The following is a 24268-nucleotide window of genomic DNA, read 5'->3' as shown; positions in this document are numbered from 1 at the left end:
AATGAATTCAATAGTTGGTTCTGGGAAAGACTGAACTGCTGGCAGACTTGAAGGTCGGGACACTTTAGAAAGTCAAGGTTGCCTAGACGCATTTCCTTTTCTGATAACCTTCATACTTATTATGTTGCAGGCTAAAACTTGGAGAGGTGCTTCCCTTCTGGCAGGACAGGTAAGTGACGCTGCTTCCCATTGTGTCTTTTGTTTGTAGGCAGGCTGCATTCTCGCCTAACTAAATATTTACCTACTGTGTACCACAAGAGATGAGAATTATTTAACGTCCCTCTCATGGCTAAACAACCTAGGCTTCGTCTTGCCTCTTGATGGTGGAACACTTGCTATGGCCCTGGCATTGTAGGGGACTTAGCTAGGTAGTCCCAACCCAAGCAAGTGACAAGGATACTACCTAATACCATTAGTATTTTGAGGTGGATTTGGAAAACCAACAGTTGGGTGAAGTTATTGGCATATTTGACTTTCTTTTGAAGCTACCATTGAAGCTTCCAATTCTAAATAATATATCCAGAAGTACTAAGAAAAGCCTTCTCCCAGCTCCTTCCCTTATCGACATTCAAGCTCAAAGAATTAAACTCTTATTTCTGCCCTGACAGGTGTGGAACCCAAAGGACAATGATAAGGTGTTAGGAGTCTAGACCCCTAGAGCACAGAACAATAACCCTCACAAATTTCATCTATCCTTGATCCTCTGGCGTGGATACTAAGAGAGCCACCCATGCGTTTTCACTTCCTTGTAAGTAGCATGGAAACATGCAATCTTGCCCTCTAAAATTCAAGTGAATTGCCATAAATTTTTCGAAAACACAAACAGAGCTGACAATGAACCATATTTATTCTTTTTATAAATGATTATGGATTATGTTGAGCCAGAAATCTAGTTGTCCATTGTCAGAACAAAACAAAACAAAATTAAGAATATTTTTGGTATTAAATGCAATGCCTTCCTTCATCTTGGAAACTGGGTGGTGTTGAGTTCATTTGAAGAAACATGACATGAGAGGTGATACGAAGAGAAGGTTCAGGAATCAGGCACACAGAACCCAACTCCTGTCCCTGTCAATGTCCTGTGGGATACCTGGTGATGTATATGGACCAAAATGTAGCTTGGCCTGTGTGTTGCTTTTTGTTGTCCAAGGAAATATGGAAGGAGCTGTTGGTCATGCGACATACATCACAAAATCCTCCAGAGCATTGACAATTGCAGGACAACTGGAAGGCTCAATACTGGGCACTGTAAGATGGAGAGGAACATACATGGAAGACAGGGAACAGGAGGAGGAAGTGTAAAGGCGGGTTAACATGAAGAGCATAGAATCAATACCGCAAATTAGGATGTTGAAAAAATCTTATCTAGATAGGAAAAAAAGTCATTTTGCTTTCTTGAATGTTTTCTCTATTCTTACCAAATCTTTGTTGTAAAGATTAAATACATAAGTTCAGGGAACATTCACAGGTACCCGATTTGGGGCCAGTGACACCCACCAAAGGCAATGTGTTGACCTCTATTTTTCTCATATGGTGTCAAAGGGGAAAGGCTCTTTAATCCTGTCCTCTGTGTTTCCCCAGAACCTTTGACAGAATGAGCTACATGCCTCCTGCACAGTTTTGAACTTCCTTGTCAAGGGCCAGGAGTCTAGCTCTCTGAGCTTTCACTTGGTAGGTGAAAACTCATGTGTTGAGCGAAGGCCTTTCTGGATCTATGATGACAACAGGTCTCTGAGGACGTTGACTGACTTGAACAGATGCGATCTGAGGTCCAGATATGAGGTCCTCGTGAGACCCATGAGGATTTCAGAGCCTGCCGTGCAATCTTCCCTCTTCAGAGAGGATGAGAACTGTGCAGTATGGCATCAGATTCTGAGATTTTTCGAAAAAGGCCTCATAACAGTACCCATACTTGGTTTGATACAATCTTCATTGCTTTCTATTTTCTAAGAGATAGAAATGATTCCAAGTGATAGGGAGACAACCTTTACTATAGGAGTAGGCACATATATCAGGTAGAGATGACTGTAGGTGCAAATGACGTACTCAAAAAATATGTAAGAACTGATGAATTATATGTAAGAACGTGCTGCTCATTCCTAGTCTCCGGCGATGTACCCTTGCACATATGTGGTAAAGTGTCAGGAGGGGAGGTTAGGGCTCATGCCAGTAGTCCCAAGAATATTGGAGGACAAGGACTGCCCTTGCACTTTACCCAAAGTTGTGTAAAGGCTGACGTATAACTAATAATTAAAGGATCATTCAATTTATATAGAGGGAAAATTGAAATGGTCTTTCCTGCTGGAGGCTGGGTAAATTCTAGATAATAATGGCTAGGTGAGAAGCCAGGGCACCTGTTGGAGACATTCCCTAGTTTTATTGGTGTTCATCATTTATGTCTTAGCTGCCAAAATCTTCCAGAGCATGTTGTGTTTACCTATCTCTCTCTCGCATGGAAACCATCTCAGTTGATCCATCATGAGAAATGACAATTGGGTTTGCTTTCTGTTATTTGTTGTTGTTGTTTCTGTTTTCCTCCTGGGTACATTCATCCTCTGATTGCCGCTCTCACACAGATGCAAATCATCTATTCTAACAAAATTTGCATGTTACCCAAGATCTATGAAAACAACTATTCCTTTATGTAACAAGGAAGGATATTTCTAAAGAACATGTTGCTAGCTGGTAGACCCACAGTCCTGATAATGGATCAGATGCGCTAACTCTTCAATGAAACAAGAAAGAACCACACACTGAATCTTCTTAACATCCTCATGATGAACATAATTAATTCAGAACTGACACACACATATATGTATATATATATATCTTACTACTAACAGACTTTTACGAAGCTGGAGCATAGGACTCTTGGTAACACTTGCTGGATACACAATTTCTAAAGCCATGGTTGAAGCTTGAATATCCAATCAAGGACATCATGTAATCTCAGATGTGTAGTACAACATAGTTGAAAAAAAGCAACCCATGTGTATTTGACCACGGGCTAGTCAGTTAGTGCGTACAAAACATCTTCTTTTCATCAGATTTAACCTGTAGCATGGTAGATGATTCCAACGCTCTTCCAAGTGGAAGACTTCAGTTCCATGAATCGAGACGTGGTAACATACATGTAGACAAAAAGGCACCTTTGGATTCCCCTCTCTTCCAAGATGAGGTTGCATGGCATGGAAGAAATCTAAAGTCAATTATGGAATACTCTGTTGGATAAACAAGGAAAGAATTCCATGCACAGAGCATAAATTTCAATGACACCCTGAAATCTCAAAGATACCATAGGGCTTACTGATTTTAACCTCTGTGCAACTTGGTCGTTTTGACTTTGAGAAACGAGGAGGAGTTAAGAATGACCATACTGCAATGCTATAGGCAGTGCCTCTTCTTTGCTTTGTTGAACTTCCTTGCTGCCCACTGAGAGGCGTCCACACTGTGTCTGCTGGCACTTGCAAAGATGCTCTCACAGACAGCTTTTGAGGAAGCCATCAGAAGAAGAGAAATTTTTGCCCCAGTGGCTAAAATCTGAGGGGATTGGAAGGGAGGAAATGAATTCAATAGTTGGTTCTGGGAAATACTGAACGGCTGGCAGACTTGAAGGTCGGGACACTTTAGAAAGTCAAGGTTGCCTAGACGCATTTCCTTTTCTGATAACCTTCATACTTATTATGTTGCAGGCTAAAACTTGGAGAGGTGCTTCCCTTCTGGCAGGACAGGTAAGCAGTGACGCTGCTTCCCATGGTGTCTTTTGTTTGTAGGCAGGCTGCAGTCTCGGCTGACTAAATATTTACCTACTGTGTACCTCTAGAGATGAGAATCATTTGACGTCCCTCTTATGGCTAAACAACCTAGGCTTCATCTTGCCTCTTGCTGGTGGAACACTTGTTATGGCCCTGGCATTGTAGGGGACTTAGCTAGGTAGTCCCAACCCAAGCAAGTGACAAGGATACTACCTAATACCATTAGTATGTTGATGTGCATTTGGAAAACCATTAGTTGGGTGAAGTTATTGGACTATGTGACTTTCTTTTGTAGCTACCCTTGAAGCTTCCAATTCTAAATAAAATATCCAGAATTACTAAGAAAAGCCTTCTCCCAGCTCCTTCCCTTATCGACATTCAAGCTCAAAGAATTAAACTTTTATTTCTGCCCTGACAGGTGTGGAAACCAAAGGAATATGATAGGGTGTTAGGAGTCTAGACCCCTAGAGCACAGAACAATAACCCTCACAAATTTCATCTATCCTTGATCCTCTGGCGTGGATACTAAGAGAGCCACCCATGCGTTTTCACGTCCTTGTAAGTAGCATGGAAACTTGCAATCTTGCCCTCTAAAATTCAGGTGAATGGCCATAAAGTTTTCGCAGCCCCAAACAGAGCTGACAATGAACCATAATTATTCTTTTTATAAATGATTATGGATTATGTTGAGCCAGAAATCTAGTTGTCCATTGTTGGAAAAATCAAAACAAAACAAAACAAAACGAAGAATATTTTTGGTATTAAATGCAATGCCTTCTTTCATCTTGGAAACTGGGTGGATTTGAGTTCATTTGAAGAAACATGACATGAGAGGTGATAAGAAGAGCAGGTTCAGGAATCAGGAACACGGAACCCAGCTCCTGTCCCTGTCAATGTCCTGTGGGATACCTGGAAATGTATATGGACCAAAATGTAGCTTGGCTTGTGTGTTCCAATTTGTTGTCCAAGGAAATATGGAACGAGCTGGTGGTCATGTGACATACATCACAAAATCCTCCAGAGCATTGACAATTGCAGGACAACTGGAAGGCTCAATACTGGGCACTGTAAGATGGAGAGGAACATACATGGAAGAAAGGAACAGGAGGAGGAATCCTAAAGAAGGGTTAAGAGGAAGAGCATAGAATCAAAACCGCAAATTAGGATGTTGAAAAAATCTTATCTAGATAGGAACAAAGTCATTTTGCTTACTTGAATGTTTTCTCTATTCTTACCAAAATCTCTGTTGTAAAGATTAAGTACATAAGTTCAGGGAACATTCACAGCTACCCGATTTGGGGCCAGTGACACCCACCAAATGCAATGTTTTGACCTCTAGTTTTCTCATATGGTGTCAAAGGGGAAAGGCTCTTAAATCCTGTCCTCTGTGTTCCCCCACAACCTTTGACAGAATGAGCGACATGCCTCCTGCACAGTTTTGAACTTCCTTGTCAAGTCCCAGGAGTCTAGCTCTCTGGGGTTTCACTTGGTAGGTGAAAACTCATGTGTTGAGCGAAGGCCTTTCTGGATCTATGATGACAACAGGTATCTGAGGACATTGACTGACTTGAGAAGATGTGATCTGAGGTCCAGATATGAGGTCCTTGTGAGACCCATGAGGATTTCAGAGCCTGCCTGGCACTCTTCCCTCTTCAGAGAGGATGAGAACTGTGCAGTATGGCATCAGATTCTGAGATTTTTCGAAAAAGGCCTCATAACAATACCCATACTTGGTTTGATACAATCTTCATTGCTTTCTATTTTCAAAGAGATATAAATGATTCCAAGTGATAGGGAGACAACCTTTACTATAGGAGTAGGCACATATATCAGGTAGAGATGACTGTAGGTGCAAATGACGTACTCAAAAAATATGTAAGAACTGATGAATTCGAACGTGCTGCTCATTCCTAGTCTCCGGCGATGTACCCTTGCACATATGTGGTAAAGTGTCAGGCTGCGAGGTTAGGGCTCATGCCAGTAGTCCCAAGAATATTGGAGGACAATGACTGCCCTCGCACTTTTCCCAAAGTTGTGTAAAGGCTGACGTATAACTAATAATTAAAGGATCATTCAATTTATATACAGGGAAAATTGTAATGGTCTTTCCTGTTGGAGGCTGGGTAAATTCTAGATAATAATGGCTAGGTGATAAGCCAGGGCACCTGTTTGAGACATTCCCTAGTTTTATTGGTGTTATTCAATTATGTCTTAGCTGCCAAAATCTTCCAGAGCATGTTGTGTTTACCTATCTCTCTCTCTCGCATGGAAACCATCTCAGTGGATCCATCATGGAAATGACAATTGGGCTTTGCTTTCTGTTATTTCTTGTTGTTGTTTCTGTTTTCCACCTGCATACATTCTTCCTCTTATTGCAGCGCTCACACAGATGTACATCATCTCTTCTAACAAAATTTGCGTATTACACAAGATCTATGAAAACAACTATTCCTTTAAAAAACAAGGAAAGATATTTCTAAAGAACATGTTGCTAGCTGGTAGACCCACAGTCCTGATAATGGAGCAGACACGCTAACTCTCCAATGAAACAAGAACGAACCACACAATGAATCTTCTTAATATCCTCATGATGAACATAATTAATTCAGAACTGACACACACACACACAGATATATATATATATATATATATATATATATATATATATATATATCTTACTACTATATATATATATATATATATATATATATATATATATATATATAAGATATATATATATATCTTACTACTAACAGACTTTTAGGAAGCAGGAGGATAGGACTCTTGGTAACTCTTGCTGGATACACAATTTCTACAACCATGGTTGAAACTTGAATATCCAATCAAGGACATCATGTAATCTCAGATGTGTAGTACAACATACTCTATTAAAAAGCAACCCATGAGTATTTGACCACAGGCTGGTCAGTTAGTGCGTACAAAACATCTTCTTTTCATCAGATTTAACCTGAAGCATGGTAGATGATTCCAACGCTCTTCCAAGTGGAAGACTTGAGTTCCATGATTCGAGACATGGTAACATACATGTAGACAAAAAGGCACCTTTGGATTCCCCTCTCTTCCAAGATGAGGTTGCATGGCATGGAAGAAATCTAAAGTCAATTATGGAATACTCTGTTGGATAAACAAGGAAAGAATTCCATGCACAGAGGATAAATTTCAATGACACCCTGAAATCTCAAAGATACCATAGGGCTTACTGACTTTCACCTCTGTGCTACTTGTTCGTTTTGACTTTGAGAAACGAGGAGGAGTTAAGAATGACCATACTGCAATGCTATGGGCAGTGCCTCTTCTTTGCTTTGTTGAACTTCCTTGCTGCCCACTGAGAGGCGTCCACACTGTGTCTGCTGGCACTGGCAAAGATGCTCTCACAGACAGCTTTTGAGGAAGCCATCAGAAGAAGAGAAATTTTTGCCACAGTGGCTAAAATCTGAGGGGATTGGAAGGGAGGAAATGAATTCAATAGTTGGTTCTGGGAAATACTGAACGGCTGGCAGACTTGAAGGTCGGGACACTTTAGAAAGTCAAGGTTGCCTAGACACCTTTCCTTTTCTGATAACCTTCATACTTATTATGTTGCAGGCTAAAACTTGGAGAGGTGCTTCCCTTCTGGCAGGACAGGTAAGCAGTGACGCTGCTTCCCATGGTGTCTTTTGTTTGTAGGCAGGCTGCAGTCTCGGCTGACTAAATATTTACCTACTGTGTACCTCTAGAGATGAGAATCATTTGACGTCCCTCTTATGGCTAAACAACCTAGGCTTCATCTTGCCTCTTGCTGGTGGAACACTTGTTATGGCCCTGGCATTGTAGGGGACTTAGCTAGGTAGTCCCAACCCAAGCAAGTGACAAGGATACTACCTAATACCATTAGTATGTTGATGTGCATTTGGAAAACCATTAGTTGGGTGAAGTTATTGGACTATGTGACTTTCTTTTGTAGCTACCCTTGAAGCTTCCAATTCTAAATAATATATCCAGAAGTACTAAGAAAAGCCTTCTCCCAGCTCCTTCCCTTATGGACATTCAAGCTCAAAGAATTAAACTCTTCTTTCTGCCCTGACAGGTGTGGAAACCAAAGGAAGATGATAGGGTGTTAGGAGTCTAGACCCCTAGAGCACAGAACAATAACCCTCACAAATTTCATCTATCCTTGATCCTCTGGCGTGGATACTAAGAGAGCAACCCATGCGTTTTCACGTCCTTGTAAGTAGCATGGAAACTTGCAATCTTGCCCTCTAAAATTCAGGTGAATTGCCATAAAGTTTTCGCAGCCCCAAACAGAGCTGACAATGAACCATAATTATTCTTTTTATAAATGATTATGGATTATGTTGAGCCAGAAATCTAGTTGTCCATTGTCGGAAAAATCAAAACAAAACAAAACAAAACGAAGAATATTTTTGGTATTAAATGCAATGCCTTCCTTCATCTTGGAAACTGGGTGGTGTTGAGTTCATTTGAAGAAACATGACATGAGAGGTGATAAGAAGAGAAGGTTCAGGAATCAGGAACACAGAACCCAACTCCTGTCCCTGTCAATGTCCTGTGGGATACCTGGAAATGTATATGGACCAAAATGTAGCTTGGCTTGTGTGTTCCAATTTGTTGTCCAAGGAAATATGGAACGAGCTGGTGGTCATGTGACATACATCACAAAATCCTCCAGAGCATTGACAATTGCAGGACAACAGGAAGGCTCAATACTGGGCACTGTAAGATGGAGAGGAACATACATGGAAGAAAGGAACAGGAGGAGGAATCCTAAAGTAGGGTTAAGAGGAAGAGCATAGAATCAAAACCGCAAATTAGGATGTTGACAAAATCTTATCTAGATAGGAACAAAGTCATTTTGCTTACTTGAATGTTTTCTCTATTCTTACCAAAATCTCTGTTGTAAAGATTAAGTACATAATTTCAGGGAACATTCACAGCTACCCGACTTGGGGCCAGTGACACCGACCAAATGCAATGTTTTGACCTCTATTTTTCTCATATGGTGTCAGAGGGGAAAGGCTCTTCAATCCTGTCACTGTGTTTCCCCACCACCTTTGACAGAATGAGCTACATGCCTCCTGCACAGTTTTGAACTTCCTTGTCAAGGCCCAGGAGTCTAGCTCTCTGGGGTTTCACTTGGTAGGTGAAAACTCATGTGTTGAGCGAAGGCCTTTCTGGATCTATGATGACAACAGGTATCTGAGGACGTTGACTGACTTGAGCAGATGTGATCTGAGGTCCAGATATGAGGACCTCGTGAGACCCATGAGGATTTCAGAGCCTGCCTGGCACTCTTCCCTCTTCAGAGAGGATGAGAACTGTGCAGTTTGGCATCAGATTCTGAGATTTTTCGAAAAAGGCCTCATAACAGTACCCATACTTGGTTTGATACTTTCTTCATTGCTTTCTATTTTCAAAGAGATAGAAATGATTCCAATTGATAGGGAGACAGCCTTTACTATAGGAGTAGGCACATATATCAGGTAGAGATGACTGTAGGTGCAAATGATATACTCAAAAAATATCTAAGAACTGATGAATTCGAACGTGGTGCTCATTCCTAGTCTCGGTCGATGTACCCTTGCACATATGTGGTAAAGTGTCAGGAGCGGCTTTTATGGCTCATGCCAGTAGTCCCAAGAATATTGGAGGACAATGACTGCCCTCGCCCTTTACCCAACGTTGTGTAAAGGCTGACGTATAACAAATAATTCCAGGATCATTCAATTTAGATAGAGGGAAAATTGAAATGGTCTTTCCTGTTGGAGGCTGGGTAAATTCTAGATAATAATGGCTAGGTGATAAGCCAGGGCACCTGTTTGAGACATTCCCTAGTTTTATTGGTGTTCTTCAATTATGTCTTAGCTGCCAAAATCTTCCAGAGCATGTTGTGTTTACCTATCTCTCTCTCTCTCGCATGGAAACCATCTCAGTTGATCCATCATGGAAATGACAATTGGGCTTTGCTTTCTGTTATTTCTTGTTGTTGTTTCTGTTTTCCACCTGCGTACATTCTTCCTCTTATTGCAGCTCTCACACAGATGCAAATCATCTCTTCTAACAAAATTTGCGTGTTACCCAAGATCTATGAAAACAACTATTCCTTTAAAAAAAGAGGAAAGATATTTCTAAAGAACATGTTGCTAGCTGGTAGACCCACAGTCCTGATAATGGAGCAGACACGCTAACTCTCCAATGAAACAAAAACGAACCACACACTGAATCTTCTTAATATCCTCATGATGAACATAATTAATTCAGAACTGACACACACACACACACACAGATATATATATATATATATATATATATATATATATATATATATACATATATATATATATATATCTTACTACTAACAGACTTTTAGGAAGCAGGAGGATAGGACTCTTGGTAACTCTTGCTGGATACACAATTTCTACAACCATGGTTGAAACTTGAATATCCAATCAAGGAAATCATGTAATCTCAGATGTGTAGTACAACATATTCTATTAAAAAGCAACCCATGAGTATTTGACCACAGGCTAGTCAGTTAGTGCATACAAAACATCTTCTTTTCATCAGATTTAACCTGAAGCATGGTAGATGATTCCAACGCTCTTCCAAGTGGAAGACTTGAGTTCCGTGAATCGAGACATGGTAACATACATGTAGACAAAAAGGCACCTTTGGATTCCCCTCTCATCCAAGATGAGGTTGCATGGCATGGAAGAAATCTATAGTAAATTATGGAATACTCTGTTGGATAAACAATGAAAGAATTCCATGCACAGAGGATAAATTTCAATGACACCCTGAAATCTCAAAGATACCATAGGGCTTACTGACTTTCACCTCTGTGCAACTTGTTCGTTTTGACTTTGAGAAACGAGGAGTTAAGAATGACCATACTGCAATGCTATAGGCAGTGCCTCTTCTTTGCTTTGTTGAACTTCCTGCTGCCCACTGAGAGGCATCCATACTGTGTCTGCTGGCACTCGCAAAGATGCTCTCACAGACAGCTTTTGAGGAAGCCATCAGAAGAAGAGAAATTTTTGCCACAGTGGCTAAAATCTGAGGGGATTGGAAGGGAGGAAATGAATTCAATAGTTGGTTCTGGGAAATACTGAACGGCTGGCAGACTTGAAGGTCGGGAAACTTTAGAAAGTCAAGGTTGCCTAGACGCATTTCCTTTTCTGATAACCTTCATACTTATTATGTTGCAGGTTAAAACTTGGAGAGGTGCTTCCCTTCTGGCAGGACAGGTAAGGAGTGACGCTGCTTCCCATGGTGTCTTTTGTTTGTAGGCAGGCTGCAGTCTCGGCTGACTAAATATTTACCTACTGTGTACCTCTAGAGATGAGAATCATTTGGCTTCCCTCTTATGGCTAAACAACCTAGGCTTCATCTTGCCTCTTGCTGGTGGAACACTTGTTATGGCCTTTGCATTGTAGGGGACTTAGCTAGGTAGTCCCAACCCAAGCAAGGATACTACCTATTACCATTAGCATGATGAGGTGCATTTGGAAAACCAACAGTTGGGTGAAGTTATTGGAATATTTTACTTTCTTTTGAAGCTACCATTGAAGCTTCCAATTCTAAATAATATATCCAGAAGTACTAAGAAAAGCCTTCTCCCAGCTCCTTCCCTTATCGACGTTCAAGCTCAAAGAATTAAACTTTTATTTCTGCCCTGACAGGTGTGGAACCCAAAGGAAGATGATAGGGTGTTAGGAGTCTAGACCCCTAGAGCACAGAACAATAACCCTCACAAATTTCATCTATCATTGATCCTCTGGCGTGGATACTAAGAGAGCAACCCATGCGTTTTCACTTCCTTGTAAGTAGCAAGGAAACATGCAATCTTGCCCTCTAAAATTCAGGTGAATTGCCATAAAGTTTTCAAAAACCCAAACAGAGCTGACAATGAACCATATTTATTCTTTTTATAAATGATTATGGATTATGTTGAGCCAGAAATCTAGTTGTCCATTGTCAGAACAAAACAAAACAAAACTAAGAATATTTTTGGTATTAAATGCAATGCCTTCCTTCATCTTGGAACCTGGGTGGTGTTGAGTTCATTTGAAGAAACATGACATCAGAGGTAATAAGAAGAGAATGTTCAGGAATCAGGCACACAGAACCCAACTCCTGTCCCTGTCAATGTCCTGTGGGATACCTGGTGATGTATATGGACCAAAATGTAGCTTGGCCTGTGTGTTGCTTTTTGTTGTCCAAGGAAATATGGAAGGAGCTGGTGGTCATGGGACATACATCACAAAATCCTCCAGAGCATTGACAATTGCAGGACAACTGGAAGGCTCAATACTGTGCACTGTAAGATGGAGAGGAACATACATGGAAAACAGGGAACCTGAGGAGGAAGTGTAAAGGCGGGTTAACATGACGAGCATAAAATCAAAACCGCAAATTAGGATGTTGAAAAATGTTATCTAGATAGGAAAAAAAGTCATTTTGCTTTCTTGAATGTTTTCTCTCTTCTTACCAAATCTTTGTTGTAAAGATTAAATACATAAGTTCAGGGAACATTCACAGGTACCCGATTTGGGGCCAGTGACACCCACCAAAGGCAATGTGTTGACCTCTATTTTTCTCATATGGTGTCAACGGGGAAAGGCTCTTTAATCCTGTCCTCTGTGTTTCCCCAGAACCTTTGACAGAATGAGCTACATGCCTCCTGCACAGTTTTGAACTTCCTTGTCAAGGCCCAGGAGTCTAGCTCTCTGGGGTTTCACTTGGTAGGTGAAAACTCATGTGTTGAGCGAAGGCCTTTCTGGATCTATGATGACAACAGGTCTCTGAGGACGTTGACTGACTTGAACAGATGCGATCTGAGGTCCAGATATGAGGTCCTCGTGAGACCCATGAGGAGTTCAGAGCCTGCCTTGCACTCTTCCCTCTTCAGAGAGGATGAGAACTGTGCAGTATGGCATCAGATTCTGAGATTTTTCGAAAAAGGCCTCATAACAATACCCATACTTGGTTTGATACAATCTTCATTGCTTTCTATTTTCAAAGAGATAGAAATGATTCCAAGTGATAGGGAGACAACCTTTACTATAGGAGTAGGCACATATATCAGGTAGAGATGACTGTAGGTGCAAATGACGTACTCAAAAAATATGTAAGAACTGATGAATTAGAACGTGCTGCTCATTCCTAGTCTCCGGCGATGTACCCTTGCACATATGTGGTAAAGTGTCAGGCTGGGAGGTTAGAGCTCATGCCAGTAGTCCCAAGAATATTGGAGGACAATGACAGCCCTCACACTTTTCCCAAAGTTGTGTAAAGGCTGACGTATAACTAATAATTAAAGGATCATTCAATTTATATAGAGGGAAAATTGAAATGGTCTTTCCTGTTGGAGGCTGGGTAAATTCTAGATAATAATGGCTAGGTGAGAAACCAGGGCACCTGTTTGAGACATTCCCTAGTTTTATTGGTGTTCATCATTTATGTCTTAGCTGCCAAAATCTTCCAGAGCATGTTGTGTTTACCTATCTCTTTCTCGCATGGAAACCATCTCAGTTGATCCATCATGAGAAATGACAATTGGGCTTTGCTTTCTGTTACTTGTTGTTGTTGTTTTTCTTTTCCTCCTGGGTACATTCATCCTCTTATTGCCGCTCTCACACAGATGCAAATCATCTATTCTAACAAAATTTGGGTGTTACCCAAGATCTATGAAAACAACTATTCCTTTATGAAACAAGGAAAGATATTTCTAAAGAACATGTTGCTAGCTGGTAGACCCACAATCCTGATAATGGATCAGATGCGCTAACTCTTCAATGAAACAAGAAAGAACCACACACTGAATCTTCTTAACTTCCTCATGATGAACACAATTAATTCAGAACTGACACACACATATATGTATATATATATATATATATATATATATATATATATATATATATATCTTACTACTAACAGACTTTTACGAAGCTGTAGCATAGGACTCTTGGTAACACTTGCTGGATACACAATTTCTAAAGCCATGTTTGAAGCTTGAATATCCAATCAAGGACATCATGTAATCTCAGATGTGTAGTACAACATACTCGATAAAAAGCAACCCATGTGTATTTGACCACGGGCTAGTCAGTTAGTGCGTAGAAAACATCTTCTTTTCATCAGATTTAACCTGAAGCATGGTAGATGATTCCAACGCTCTTCCAAGTGGAAGACTTGAGTTTTTATGAATCGAGACATGGTAACATACATGTAGACAAAAAGGTACCTTTGGATTCCCCTCTCTTCCAAGATGAGGTTGCATGGCAGGGAAGAAATCTAAAGTCAATTATGGAACGCTCTGTTGGATAAACAAGGAGAGAATTCCATGCACAGAGGACAAATTTCTATGACACCCTGAAATCTCAAAGATACCATTGGGCTTACTGACTTTCACCTCTGTGCAACTTGGTCGTTTTGACTTTGAGAAAGGAGGAGTTAAGAATGACCATACTGCAATGCTATACTCACTGCTTCTTCTTTGCTTTGTCCAACTTCCTCGCTGCCCACTGAGAGGCGTCCATACTGTGCCTGCTGGCACTGGCAAAGATGCTCTCACAGACAGCTTCTGAGGAAGTCATCAGAAGAAGAGAAATCCTTGCCACAGTGGCTAAAATCTGAGGGGATTGGAAGGGAGGAAATTAATTCAATAGTTGGTTCTGGGAAAGACTGAACTGCTGGCAGACTTGAGGGTCGGGACACTTTAGAAAGTCAAGGTTGCCTAGACGCATTTCATTTTCTGATAACCTTCATACTTATTATGTTGCAGGCTAAAACTTAGAGAGGTGCTTCCCTTCTGGCAGGACAGGTAAGTGACGCTGCTTCCCATTGTGTCTTTTGTTTGTAGACAGGCTGCATTCTCGCCTGACGAAATATTTACCTACTGTGTACCACAAGAGATGAGATTTATTTAACGTCCCTCTCATGGCTAAACAACCTAGGCTTCATCTTGCCTATTGATGGTGGAACACTTGCTATGGCCCTGGCATTGTAGGGGACTTAGCTAGGTAGACCAAACCCAAGCAAGTGACAAGGATACTAACTAATACCATTAGTATTTTGAGGTGCATTTGGAAAACCAACAGTTGGGTGAAGTTATTCGCATATTTGACTTTCTTTTGAAGCTACCATTGAAGCTTCCAATTCTAAATAATATATCCAGAAGTACTAAGAAAAGCCTTCTCCCAGCTCCTTCCCTTATCGACATTCAAGCTCAAAGAATTAAACTTTTATTTCTGCCCTGACAGGTGTGGAACCCAAAGGAAGATGATAGGGTGTTAGGAGTCTAGACCCCTAGAGCACAGAACAATAACCCTCACAAATTTCATCTATCATTGATCCTCTGGCGTGGATACTAAGAGAGCAACCCATGCGTTTTCACTTCCTTGTAAGTAGCATGGAAACATGCAATCTTGCCCTCTAAAATTCAGGTGAATTGCCATAAAGTTTTCAAAAACCCAAACAGAGCTGACAATGAACCATATTTATTCTTTTTATAAATGATTATGGATTATGTTGAGCCAGAAATCTAGTTGTCCATTGTCAGAACAAAACAAAACAAAACTAAGAATATTTTTGGTATTAAATGCAATGCCTTCCTTCATCTTGGAACCTGGGTGGTGTTGAGTTCATTTGAAGAAACATGACATGAGAGGTGATAAGAAGAGAAGATTCAGGAATCAGGCACACAGAACCCAACTCCTGTCCCTGTCAATGTCCTGTGGGATACCTGGTGATGTATATGGACCAAAATATAGCTTGGCCTGTGTGTTGCTTTTTGTTGTCCAAGGAAATATGGAAGGAGCAGGTGGTCATGGGACATACATCACAAAATCCTCCAGAGCATTGACAATTGCAGGACAACTGGAAGGCTCAATACTGTGCACTGTAAGATGGAGAGGAACATACATGGAAGACAGGGAACCTGAGGAGGAAGTGTAAAGGCGGGTTAACATGACGAGCATAGAATCAAAACCGCAAATTAGGATGTTGAAAAATCTTATCTAGATAGGAAAAAAGGCATTTTGCTTTCTTGAATGTTTTCTCTATTCTTACCAAATCTTTGTTGTAAAGATTAAATACATAAATTCAAGGAACATTCACAGGTACCCGATTTGGGGACAGTGACACCCACCAAAGGCAATGTGTTGACCTCTATTTTTCTCATATGGTGTCAAAGGGGAAAGGCTCTTTAATCATGTCCTCTGTGTTTCCCCAGAACCTTTGACAGAATGAGCTACATGCCTCCTGCACAGTTTTGAACTTCCTTGTCAAGGCCCAGGAGTCTAGCTCTCTGGGATTTCACTTGGTAGGTGAAAACTCATGTGTTGAGTGAAGTCCTTTCTTGATCTATGATGACAACAGGTCTCTGAGGACGTTGACTGACTTGAACAGATGCGATCTGAGGTCCAGATATGAGGTCCTCGTGAGACCCATGAGGAGTTTAGAGCCTGCCTTGCACTCTTCCCTCTTCAGAGAGGATGAGACTGTGCAGTATGGCATCAGATTCTGAGATTTTTCGAAAAAGGCCTCATAACAATACCCATACTTGGTTTGATACAATCTTCATTGCTTTCTATTTTCAAGAGATAGAAATGATTCCAAGTGATAGGGAGACAACCTTTACTATAGGAGTAGGCACATATATCAGGTAGAGATGACTGTAGGTGCAAATGACGTACTCAAAAAATATGTAAGAATTGATGAATTCGAACGTGCTGCTCATTCCTAGTCTCCGGCGATGTACCCTTGCACATATGTGGTAAAGTGTCAGGCTGGGAGGTTAGGGCTCATGCCAGTAGTCCCAAGAACATTGGAGGACAATGACTGCCCTCGCACTTTTCCCAAAGTTGTGTAAAGGCTGACGTATAACTAATAATTAAAGGATCATTCAATTTATATAGAGGGAAAATTGAAATGGTCTTTCCTGTTGGAGGCTGGGTAAATTCTAGATAATAATGGCTAGGTGAGAAACCAGGGCACCTGTTTGAGACATTCCCTAGTTTTATTGGTGTTCATCATTTATGTCTTAGCTGCCAAAATCTTCCAGAGCATGTTGTGTTTACCTATCTCTTTCTCGCATGGAAACCATCTCAGTTGATCCATCATGAGAAATGACAATTGGGCTTTGCTTTCTGTTACTTGTTGTTGGTGTTTTTCTTTTCCTCCTGGGTACATTCATCCTCTTATTGCCGCTCTCACACAGATGCAAATCATCTATTCTAACAAAATTTGCGTGTTACACAAGATCTATGAAAACAACTATTCCTTTATGAAACAAGGAAAGATATTTCTAAAGAACATGTTGCTAGCTGGTAGACCCACAATCCTGATAATGGATCAGATGCGCTAACTCTTCAATGAAACAAGAAAGAACCACACACTGAATCTTCTTAACATCCTCATGATGAACACAATTAATTCAGAACTGACACACACATATATGTATATATATATATATATATATATATATATATATATATATATATATATATATCTTACTACTAACAGACTTTTACGAAGCTGTAGCATAGGACTCTTGGTAACACTTGCTGGATACACAATTTCTAAAGCCATGTTTGAAGCTTGAATATCCAATCAAGGACATCATGTAATCTCAGATGTGTAGTACAACATACTCGATAAAAAGCAACCCATGTGTATTTGACCACGGGCTAGTCAGTTAGTGCGTAGAAAACATCTTCTTTTCATCAGATTTAACCTGAAGCATGGTAGATGATTCCAACGCTCTTCCAAGTGGAAGACTTGAGTTTTTATGAATCGAGACATGGTAACATACATGTAGACAAAAAGGTACCTTTGGATTCCCCTCTCTTCCAAGATGAGGTTGCATGGCAGGGAAGAAATCTAAAGTCAATTATGGAACACTCTGTTGGATAAACAAGGAGAGAATTCCATGCACAGAGGACAAATTTCAATCACACCCTGAAATCTCAAAGATACCATTGGGCTTACTGACTTTCACCTCTGTGCAACTTGGTCGTTTTGACTTTGAGAAAGGAGGAGTTAAGAATGACCATACTGCAATGCTATACTCACTGCTTCTTCTTTGCTTTGTCCAACTTCCTCGCTGCCCACTGAGAGGCGTCCACACTGTGCCTGCTGGCACTGGCAAAGATGCTCTCACAGACAGCTTCTGAGGAAGTCATCAGAAGAAGAGAAATCCTTGCCACAGTGGCTAAAATCTGAGGGGATTGGAAGGGAGGAAATGAATTCAATAGTTGGTTCTGGGAAAGACTGAACTGCTGGCAGACTTGAAGGTCGGGACACTTTAGAACGTCAAGGTTGCCTAGACGCATTTCATTTTCTGATAACCTTCATACTTATTATGTTGCAGGCTAAAACTTGGAGAGGTGCTTCCCTTCTGGCAGGACAGGTAAGTGATGCTGCTTCCCATTGTGTCTTTTGTTTGTAGACAGGCTGCATTCTCGCCTGACGAAATATTTACCTACTGTGTACCACAAGAGATGAGATTTATTTAACATCCCTCTCATGGCTAAACAACCTAGGCTTCATCTTGCCTATTGATGGTGGAACACTTGCTATGGCCCTGGTATTGTAAGGGACTTAGCTAGGTTGACTAAACCCAAGCAAGTGACAAGGATACTAACTAATACCATTAGTATTTTGAGGTGCATTTGGAAAACCAACAGTTGGGTGAAGTTATTGGCATATTTGACTTTCTTTTGAAGCTACCATTGAAGCTTCCAATTCTAAATAAGTGATAAGGAGCCTTCTCCCAGCTCCTTCCCTTATCGACATTCATGCTCAAAGAATTAAACTCTTATTTCTGCCCTGACAGATGTGGAACCCAAAGGAAGATGATAGGGTGTTAGGAGTCTAGACCCCTAGAGCACAGAACAATAACCCTCAAAAATTTCATCTATCCTTGATCCTCTGGCGTGGATACTAAGACAGCAACCCATGCGTTTTCACTTCCTTGTTAGTAGCATGGAAACATGCAATATTGCCCTCTAAAATTCAGGTGAATTGCCATAAAGTTTTTGAAAACCCAAACAGAGCTGACAATGAACCATATTTATTCTTTTTATAAATGATTATGGATTATGTTGAGCCAGAAATCTAGTTGTCCATTGTCAGAACAAAACAAAACAAAACTAAGAATATTTTTGGTATTAAATGCAATGCCTTCCTTCATCTTGGAACCTGGGTGGTGTTGAGTTCATTTGAAGAAACATGACATGAGAGGTGATAAGAAGAGAAGGTTCAGGAATCAGGCACACAGAACCCAACTCCTGTCCCTGTCAATGTCCTGTGGGATACCTGGTGATGTATATGGACCAAAATGTAGCTTGGCCTGTGTGTTGCTTTTTGTTGTCCAAGGAAAAATGGAAGGAGCTGGTGGTCATGCGACATACATCACAAAATCTTCCAGAGCATTGACAATTCCAGGACAACTGGAAGGCTCAATACTGGGCACTGTAAGATGTGGAGGAACATACATGGAAGACAGGGAACAGGAGGAGAAAGTGTAAAGGCGGCTTAACATGACGAGCATAGAATCAAAACCGCAAATTAGGATGTTGAAAAAATCTTATCTAGATAGGAAAAAAAGTAATTTTGCTTTCTTGAATGTTTTCTCTATTCTTACCAAATCTTTGTTGTAAAGATTAAATACATAAGTTCAGGGAACATTTACAGGTACCTGATTTGGGGCCAGTGACACCCACCAAATGCAATGTGTTGACCTCTATTTTTCTCATGTGGTGCCAAAGGGGAAAGGCTCTTTAATCCTGTCCTCTGTGTTTCCCCAGAACCTTTGACAGAATGAGCTACATGCCTCCTGCACAGTTTTGAACTTCCTTGTCAAGGCCCAGGAGTCTAGCTCTCTAGGGTTTCACTTGGTAGGTGAAAACTCATGTGTTGAGCGAAGGCCTTTCTGGATCTATGATGACAACAGGTCTCTGAGGACGTTGACTGACTTAAACAGATGCGATCTGAAGTCCAGATATGAGGTCCTCGTGAGACCCATGAGGAGTTCAGAGCCTGCCTTGCACTCTTCCCTCTTCAGAGAGGATGAGAACTGTGCAGTATGGCATCAGATTCTGAGATTTTTCGAAAAAGGCCTCATAACAGTACCCATACTTGGTTTGATACAATCTTCATTGCTTTCTATTTTCAAAGAGATAGAAATGATTCCAATTGATAGGGCGACAACCTTTACTATAGGAGTAGGCACATATATCAGGTAGAGATGACTGTAGGTGCAAATGACGTACTCAAAAAATATGTAAGAACTGATGAATTAGAACGTGCTGCTCATTCCTAGTCTCCGGCGATGTACCCTTGCACATATGTGGTAAAGTGTCAGGAGGGGAGGTTAGGGCTCATGCCAGTAGTCCCAAGAATATTGGAGGACAATGACTGCCCTTGCACTTTTCCCAAAGTTGTGTAAAGGCTGACGTATAACAAAAAATTAAAGGATAATTCAATTTTTATAGAGAGAAAATTGAAATGGTCTTTCCTGTTGGAGGCTGGGTAAATTCTAGATAATAATGGCTAGGTGAGAAACCAGGGCACCTGTTTGAGACATTCCCTAGTTTTATTGGTGTTCATCATTTATGCCTTAGCTGCCAAAATCTTCCAGAGCATGTTGTGTTTACCTATCTCTTTCTCGCATGGAAACCATCTCAGTTGATCCATCTTGAGAAATGACAATTGGGCTTTGCTTTCTGTTATTTGTTGTTGTTGTTTCTGTTTTCCTCCTGGGTACATTCATCCTCTTATTGCCGCTCTCACACAGATGCAAATCATCTATTCTAACAAAATTTGCGTGTTACCCAAGATCTATGAAAACAACTATTCCTTTAGAAAACAAGGAAAGATATTTCTAAAGAACATGTTGCTAGCTGGTAGACCCACAATCCTGATAATGGATCAGACGTGCTAACTCTCCAATGAAACAAGAAAGAACCACACACCACTGAATCTTCTTAACATCCTCATGATGAACACAATTAATTTAGAAATGACACACACATATATGTATATATATATATATATATATATATATATATATATATATATATATATCTTATTACTAACAGACTTTTACGAAGCTGGAGCATAGGACTCTTGGTAACACTTGCTGGATACACAATTTCTAAAGCCATGGTTGAAGCTTGAATATCCAATCAAGGACATCATGTAATCTCAGATGTGTAGTACAACATACTTGAAAAAAAGCAACCCATGTGTATTTGACCACGGGCTAGTCAGTTAGTGCGTACAAAACATCTTCTTTTCATCAGATTTAACCTGAAGCATGGTAGATGATTCCAACGCTCTTCCAAGTGGAAGACTTCAGTTCCATGAATCGAGACATGGTAACATACATGTAGACAAAAAGGCACCTTTGGATTCCCCTCTCTTCCAAGATGAGGTTGCATGGCATGGAAGAAATCTAAAGTCAATTATGGAATACTCTGTTGGATAAACAAGGAAAGAATTCCATGCACAGAGCATAAATTTCAATGACACCCTGAAATCTCAAAGATACCATAGGGCTTACTGATTTTAACCTCTGTGCAACTTGTTCGTTTTGACTTTGAGAAACGAGGAGGAGTTAAGAATGACCATACTGCAATGCTATAGGCAGTGCCTCTTCTTTGCTTTGTTGAACTTCCTTGCTGCCCACTGAGAGGCGTCCACACTGTGTCTGCTGGCACTGGCAAAGATGCTCTCACAGACAGCTTTTGAGGAAGCCATCAGAAGAAGAGAAATTTTTGCCACAGTGGCTAAAATCTGAGGGGATTTGAAGGGAGGAAATGAATTCAATAGTTGGTTCTGGGAAATACTGAACGGCTGGCAGACTTGAAGTTCGGGACACTTTAGAAAGTCAAGGTTGCCTAGACGCATTTCCTTTTCTGATAACCTTCATACTTATTATGTTGCAGGCTAAAACTTGGAGAGGTGCTTCCCTTCTGGCAGGACAGGTAAGCAGTGACGCTGCTTCCCATGGTGTCTTTTGTTTGTAGGCAGGCTGCAGTCTCCGCTGACTAAATATTTACCTACTGTGTACCTCTAGAGATGAGAATCATTTGACGTCCCTCTTATGGCTAAACAACCTAGGCTTCATCTTGCCTCTTGCTGGTGGAACACTTGTTATGGCCCTGGCATTGTAGGGGACTTAGCTAGGTAGTCCCAACCCAAGCAAGTGACAAGGATACTACCTAATACCATTAGTATGTTGATGTGCATTTGGAAAACCATTAGTTGGGTGAAGTTATTGGACTATGTGACTTTCTTTTGTAGCTACCCTTGAAGCTTCCAATTCTAAATAATATATCCAGAAGTACTAAGAAAAGCCTTCTCCCAGCTCCTTCCCTTTTGGACATTCAAGCTCAAAGAATTAAACTCTTCTTTCTGCCCTAACAGGTGTGGAACCCAAAGGAATATGATAGGGTGTTAGGAGTCTAGACCCCTAGAGCACAGAACAATAACCCTCACAAATTTCATCTATCCTTGATCCTCTGGCGTGGATACTAAGAGAGCCACCCATGCGTTTTCACGTCCTTGTAAGTAGCATGGAAACTTGCAATCTTGCCCTCTAAAATTCAGGTGAATTGCCATAAAGTTTTCGCAGCCCCAAACAGAGCTGACAATGAACCATAATTATTCTTTTTATAAATGATTATGGATTATGTTGAGCCAGAAATCTAGTTGTCCATTGTTGGAAAAATCAAAACAAAACAAAACAAAACGAAGAATATTTTTGGTATTAAATGCAATGCCTTCCTTCATCTTGGAAACTGGGTGGATTTGAGTTCATTTGAAGAAACATGACATGAGAGGTGATAAGAAGAGCAGGTTCAGGAATCAGGAACACAGAACCCAGCTCCTGTCCCTGTCAATGTCCTGTGGGATACCTGGAAATGTATATGGACCAAAATTTAGCTTGGCTTGTGTGTTCCAATTTGTTGTCCACGGAAATATGGAACGAGCTGGTGGTCATGTGACATACATCACAAAATCCTCCAGAGCATTGACAATTGCAGGACAACTGGAAGGCTCAATACTGGGCACTGTAAGATGGAGAGGAACATACATGGAAGAAAGGAACAGGAGGAGGAATCCTAAAGTAGGGTTAAGAGGAAGAGCATAGAATCAAAACCGCAAATTAGGATGTTGAAAAAATCTTATCTAGATAGGAATAAAGTCATTTTGCTTACTTGAATGTTTTCTCTATTCTTACCAAAATCTCTGTTGTAAAGATTAAGTACATAATTTCAGGGAACATTCACAGCTACCCGATTTGGGGCCAGTGACACCCACCAAATGCAATGTTTTGACCTCTATTTTTCTCATATGGTGTCAGAGGGGAAAGGCTCTTCAATCCTGTCACTGTGTTTCCCCACCACCTTTGACAGAATGAGCTACATGCCTCCTGCACAGTTTTGAACTTCCTTGTCAAGGCCCAGGAGTCTAGCTCTCTGGGGTTTCACTTGGTAGGTGAAAACTCATGTGTTGAGCGAAGGCCTTTCTGGATCTATGATGACAACAGGTATCTGAGGACGTTGACTGACTTGAGCAGATGTGATCTGAGGTCCAGATATGAGGACCTCGTGAGACCCATGAGGATTTCAGAGCCTGCCTGGCACTCTTCCCTCTTCAGAGAGGATGAGAACTGTGCAGTTTGGCATCAGATTCTGAGATTTTTCGAAAAAGGCCTCATAACAGTACCCATACTTGGTTTGATACTTTCTTCATTGCTTTCTATTTTCAAAGAGATAGAAATGATTCCAATTGATAGGGAGACAGCCTTTACTATAGGAGTAGGCACATATATCAGGTAGAGATGACTGTAGGTGCAAATGATATACTCAAAAAATATCTAAGAACTGATGAATTCGAACGTGGTGCTCATTCCTAGTCTCGGTCGATGTACCCTTGCACATATGTGGTAAAGTGTCAGGAGCGGCTTTTATGGCTCATGCCAGTAGTCCCAAGAATATTGGAGGACAATGACTTCCCTCGCCCTTTACCCAAAGTTGTGTAAAGGCTGACGTATAACAAATAATTCCAGGATTATTCAATTTAGATAGAGGGAAAATTGAAATGGTCTTTCCTGTTGGAGGCTGGGTAAATTCTAGATAATAATGGCTAGGTGATAAGCCAGGGCACCTGTTTGAGACATTCCCTAGTTTTATTGGTGTTCTTCAATTATGTCTTAGCTGCCAAAATCTTCCAGAGCATGTTGTGTTTACCTATCTCTCTCTCTCTCGCATGGAAACCATCTCAGTTGATCCATCATGGAAATGACAACTGGGCTTTGCTTTCTGTTATTTCTTGTTGTTGTTTCTGTTTTCCACCTGCGTACATTCTTCCTCTTATTGCAGCTCTCACACAGATGCACATCATCTCTTCTAACAAAATTTGCGTGTTACCCAAGATCTATGAAAACAACTATTCCTTTAAAAAAAGAGGAAAGATAT

The 24268-nt window shown here is 40.7% G+C and overlaps 7 non-coding genes across 7 annotated transcripts; all 7 read left to right on the top strand.

Annotated features, from left to right (window-relative positions):
- The first annotated feature begins 1708 nt into the window (after positions 1-1708).
- Positions 1709-1773, top strand: LOC132647922 (small nucleolar RNA SNORD109A). Its single transcript, XR_009586263.1, has one exon. It is a non-coding gene; the product is annotated as a small nucleolar RNA SNORD109A (small nucleolar RNA).
- A 3508-nt stretch (positions 1774-5281) lies between these two features.
- LOC132647394 (small nucleolar RNA SNORD109A) lies at positions 5282-5346 on the top strand. The gene has a single exon (XR_009585762.1). It is a non-coding gene; the product is annotated as a small nucleolar RNA SNORD109A (small nucleolar RNA).
- A 3603-nt stretch (positions 5347-8949) lies between these two features.
- LOC132647719 (small nucleolar RNA SNORD109A) lies at positions 8950-9014 on the top strand. The gene has a single exon (XR_009586063.1). It is a non-coding gene; the product is annotated as a small nucleolar RNA SNORD109A (small nucleolar RNA).
- Positions 9015-12554: 3540 nt separating this feature from the next.
- LOC132647921 (small nucleolar RNA SNORD109A) lies at positions 12555-12619 on the top strand. Its single transcript, XR_009586262.1, has one exon. It is a non-coding gene; the product is annotated as a small nucleolar RNA SNORD109A (small nucleolar RNA).
- A 3519-nt stretch (positions 12620-16138) lies between these two features.
- On the top strand, positions 16139-16203 carry LOC132647409 (small nucleolar RNA SNORD109A). Its single transcript, XR_009585777.1, has one exon. It is a non-coding gene; the product is annotated as a small nucleolar RNA SNORD109A (small nucleolar RNA).
- A 3512-nt stretch (positions 16204-19715) lies between these two features.
- Positions 19716-19780, top strand: LOC132647398 (small nucleolar RNA SNORD109A). The gene has a single exon (XR_009585766.1). It is a non-coding gene; the product is annotated as a small nucleolar RNA SNORD109A (small nucleolar RNA).
- A 3538-nt stretch (positions 19781-23318) lies between these two features.
- On the top strand, positions 23319-23383 carry LOC132647718 (small nucleolar RNA SNORD109A). The gene has a single exon (XR_009586062.1). It is a non-coding gene; the product is annotated as a small nucleolar RNA SNORD109A (small nucleolar RNA).
- Positions 23384-24268: the final 885 nt, after the last annotated feature.

Source organism: Meriones unguiculatus, chromosome 14 (genome assembly GCF_030254825.1).
Source record: "Meriones unguiculatus strain TT.TT164.6M chromosome 14, Bangor_MerUng_6.1, whole genome shotgun sequence".
Taxonomy (NCBI): Eukaryota; Metazoa; Chordata; class Mammalia; order Rodentia; family Muridae; genus Meriones; species Meriones unguiculatus.
Note: the sequence above shows the minus strand (reverse complement) of the source record. Positions and strands in the feature narration are given on the sequence as shown.